Source organism: Berghia stephanieae, chromosome 15, assembly GCF_034508935.2.
Source record: "Berghia stephanieae isolate SIO BIC M18660-M18661 chromosome 15, UCSD_Bste_1.3, whole genome shotgun sequence".
NCBI lineage: Eukaryota > Metazoa > Mollusca > Gastropoda > Nudibranchia > Aeolidiidae > Berghia > Berghia stephanieae.
Genome location: NC_088374.1, coordinates 20,003,059 through 20,007,765, shown reverse-complemented (window position 1 = coordinate 20,007,765; position 4,707 = coordinate 20,003,059). Strand labels below are relative to the sequence as shown.

The 4,707-nt window shown below is 34.7% G+C and overlaps 1 protein-coding gene across 1 annotated transcript in view; it reads left to right on the top strand.

Moving 5' to 3' along the window:
* LOC144960637 (uncharacterized) overlaps positions 1 to 4,707 on the top strand; it is a 20,170-nt gene that overhangs the window by 1,688 nt on the left and 13,775 nt on the right. The window lies entirely within an intron of this gene.

Sequence of the window (4,707 nt, the reverse complement as noted above, 5' to 3'; positions counted from 1 at the left end):
TTACTTCATATCTCCGATTCTTTACGGCTGTTTTCTTCACTTTCAACCATGAATTGGGTAAGTGTCAGGTTGCCAGTTTTTTCAGGACAACTTGCCAAATATGTGACAAAAACTTGCCAAATTCTTCGAAAATTTGCCAAACCTTTCAAAATAGGGATTTTCGTTACACATACTCATAATAGTGAAATATTACACGTGTAAATTCAAGAATAAACAAAAGGCTGGCTTACCTGGTGTTGACCACTATGACTTGTAAAACACCAAAGAAATATCAAACTCGAAGTCACATTAATTAGACCTAACAGTTTCACTTTCAGTTTCAAAACCTGTCAAAGAATTAAGACTGGAACAGGAAAGGCTGAAGCCAGATTTGTGTTTGTTGTAGCCAAATAATAAAATTTATGTGAGAACGAAATCACAAAACGAACATGCAAATACTGGGAATTGAAAGGTAAGATTTGACACGCTCTCTCTTTCTGATTATGTATAATAAAAATATATAAATATTTTTGTGACATTTTTGTAATGGAAGTACTCTCAAACCGACGATATATCCAGGGTTTCCATGAAGATTTGTGCGACATTTTTCTAATGGAAAGTACTCTCAAACCGACGCTATATCCAGGGTTTCCATGAAGATTTGTGCGACATTTTTGTAATGGAAGTACTCTCAAACCGACGATATATCCAGGGTTTCCATGAAGATTTGTGCGACATTTTTCTAATGGAAGTACTCTCAAACCGACGCTATATCCAGGGTTTCCATGAAGATTTGTGCGACATTTTTGTAATGGAAGTACTCTCAAACCGACGATATACCTAGGGTTTCCATTAAGATTTGTGCGACATTTTTGTAATGGAAGTACTCTCAAACCGACGATATATCCAGGGTTTCCATGAAGATTTGTGCGACATTTTTGTAATGGAAGTACTCTCAAACCGACGCTATATCCAGGGTTTCCATGAAGATTGGTGCGACATTTTTCTAATGGAAGTACTCTCAAACCGACGCTATATCCAGGGTTTCCATGAAGATTTGTGCGACATTTTTGTAATGGAAGTACTCTCAAACCGACGCTATATCCAGGGTTTCCATGAAGATTTGTGCGGCTGTGTGGTCTAGTGGTATGACACTTGCTTTTAGATCGGAAGCTCCTGGGTTAGAGACTCGCGCTCGGCGGATAATTAAGTTATTGGAAAAGGCTCTTTACTCACATTCTCTCACCGTACTCATTCATGTGTAATATCCCCTAACAGGCGTCATGTCCTGTCCTACATGTTAAATTTTGCTGATGACCAGGGACCACTTGTAAAGCGCTTTGAGCACACTTAGTGGATATTGCGCTATATAAAGGTCATTTTAAAAAAAATTGTATTAAATATTAATTGGTTCTGGATTCGAGCCTCAGCCGGCGCATAGTTGAGTCGTAGACAAATACTCTTTTCTCACATGTTTTTTTACCGTACTCAGGTGTAAAATGAGTTCCTGGTCTTAGACAACTTCGTCTATGTCTGAAGAATTAGTAACACCACCTAATATGTGTCATGTCGTGTCCTACATGTTACGTAGCTGTTAGTTAGGTACCCTTTATAAATCGCTTTCAGCGCGTTTATAGGATATTGCTCTACATAAACCTTAAACTATTATCATTATGATTATTATTATGATGACGATTATTATTATTATTATTATTATTATTATTATTATTATTATTATTATTATTATTATTATTATTATTATTATTATTATTATTATTATTATTATTATTATTATTATTATTATTATTATTATTATTATTATTATTATTATTATTATTATTATTATTATTATTTATTTTATTATCATTTTTACTTTTATTATTATTATTATTATTATTATTATTATTATTATTATTATTATTATTATTATTATTATTATTATCATTATTATTATTATTTTTATTATTATTATTATTATTATTATTATTATTATTATTATTATTATTATTATTATTATTATTATTATTCGTGTGTCTATCTTTGGCCAATTGACATACATGTAAGGCTTTTCCTTTGAAAGATGGTGTAAAATAGACGGAAATATCTATAAGGGTTTAAGACTAAAATGTCTTTGAAATCAGGAAAAGACTCTATGGACACCTACATTGTCCATTACAAAAAAATTAAGGGGCGGTTTGGGTCTAATTATTAGGAAAATCCTTCAAAAATTTGATTTTGATATTTTGATGGAAAATGATATTTTATTACCTTAGAAATAATATAATTGAAGTTCAAATTCTTAATTTAACTATAAAGGCACGAAAAACACAGTCGAAATTGGTACGGGTAGTAAGAAAAGTGTGAAAAACTGGAAGCCATTTTGCTATCTTCTCAAAATGTCATTTTTCTAAGGGTATGGGAAACTGTGTCAAAAGTTTCTCAGAATCTATTCAATGAAATTGTCTGAAAATTTCCACAGTTATGACAGAGATAATGTATTGTGTCACCATAGAGAGATTTTTTGATAAGATATGTGAATTTTAAATTATAATCCTAAATCTGAATTTTTACATCAATTTTGTCATAACATTTTGATTCTCAAATTTGTAATGATCTAATAAAAAATTCCATAAGCTAAAGCCGTAAGATCTCTCTGTTGTGAGACACTATAGTACAATGTTGACAAGAGGTAAGAATATGGAGGTCATTCCTTCATTAGTTTTTGTGGAACGTTTGCCCAATATTGTTATATTTTTGTTATGTCAGACCCCCAAATTAGATCGCAAAATGGGTACAGATAATTAATGTTTTTCACCATAAATGTTGTTTTTTAACCTATATTGATGATACAGAATGATTAATACCGCCCAATATAGGTTGTTTTTTTTTTAGAAATGACACAAACCGCCCCTTAAATCGGGCCTATTATGTTGTTAGGTTGTTAGATCTGAAAATCTGTTAACATCGGGTTAGGTTTATATCATTGTTATAATTACTCGTATTATACCAATGCTATTTTTTTAAATGGCTGATTAAGCGTTTTTATCCCAAATCATTTTATTTTCTTGTTTTCTTTTTTTTCCGAAGCTGTCTTGTTCTTTTTGGTTTAAATATGATAGTTTTCAGTCTACATCCACTTATTTATTCTCTTGGTTCCTTCTTCTTATTCTTCAAGTACCAAGTCTGTGCCAGACATCGGTGATCATGATACGCCATTCATCTCTCTGATCAAATAACCTCAGAAAACTAATATTACTCTTCTCTTTCTTTGTCACCCAGCTGTTCAAACTATTCAAATATGTTTTTCTTGGTCAACCTTTACTCTTTTTACCTTCTATCTTTCCTGTGAGAGCAAGATGTTCAATACATTTATGTCGATTTATTCCTTAGTGAAACATAAGGCACCGACAAAGTCCTCAAAGGCATCTCTGTCCCGGGCCAGCCAGCACAGTTCATTCCATGTATTTCCAGCCTCTTTCATCTCCTCTTCAAATGTCCTCCTCCGGGTGCCCAATGGTTTGCCTCCCTTTCTCTGTCCACATGACGAACATCTTAGTGTTGCGCAAGGCAGTCTGGGCTTTTTCATTCGGAGAACGTCCTATCGTAACTGTTTGACTTCATCCCCTAGGTTTTTCATTCTTGTGCGTCTGGAGATTTCTTCGTTTGTAAATTGGATCCAATAGTCTGATGTCGCGTCCGCCCAGCAACAAGCAGCGTGGTTTTGAACAAAGAAAATCGGTACTTTTTACTCTTCATGCTGGTTAGAACTTTTTTCACATGCCATGTGATCAGAATGTATAAAAGTTAAAACATGATCAGATTTATAATGGTTTTTTTTCTCCTCTCGTAACAATTTTATGCTTATCGGAGAAGTATTTCATAAGGCCGCCCGCTATTGTTTTGATAGGTGAGAACCAGTTATTAAGTTACTATGCGTCATTACGAGGGAAGTGACGTCACGATTGTTGAAGCATATATGCTGTTGATCGCCTTTCAAGTTTCAGGATTCTGCAGAGGCATCTTCCTTCAAACCCTCTGGGGCGACACTCTATCTTCTTAGCAGCATAGCATCACGCTAGTATATTGGCATGTTGATGTAATAATCAGGCAATAAATATAGATGGTTGGCGGATCAAACTTCTGAATTCTCGATTTTTACGATCTATCCGGCTTGTCATTTCTTCATGTGTCGACGTGAAATTTCCTGCCAAGCACGTCTATCCGCCGCCCTGTCGTTGCCTTCAGCTGCAGTAAAGCCAGTCCAGGACTTGATGTCATCCATCCATAACCTTGCCGGTCGTCCTCTTGTCCACCTTCCCTCCACGCATCCCTCCAAAATGTGGTTTTGGATCGAGATGTGGCGCTTTGTATGCCCAAACTATTTGATATTTCTTGTTTCAATTGTTTTCAATAAGTTTGGCCTTATGTTCATAAAGTCATATACTTCTTCGTTGGTCTTATTTTCGGTCCATCGGATCAAAACTCTGAAGTCTACAACATACATGCTTTTGCTAACCATGATTTATTTAATATTGGGCGGATCAGACACCTGACGTCATCAATTATATGAGACGAGATGCGCGAAGCTCGTATGTGGACTTCAGTGGTTCAACCCAGACCTTCAAACCAAAAATGTCAACAACATACCTCACCAAACGTCTCTCAATGTATGTTTTCCGGATAGAAACTTGAGCTTTTATATAGAGCAATATCCTAACAGCCATCATG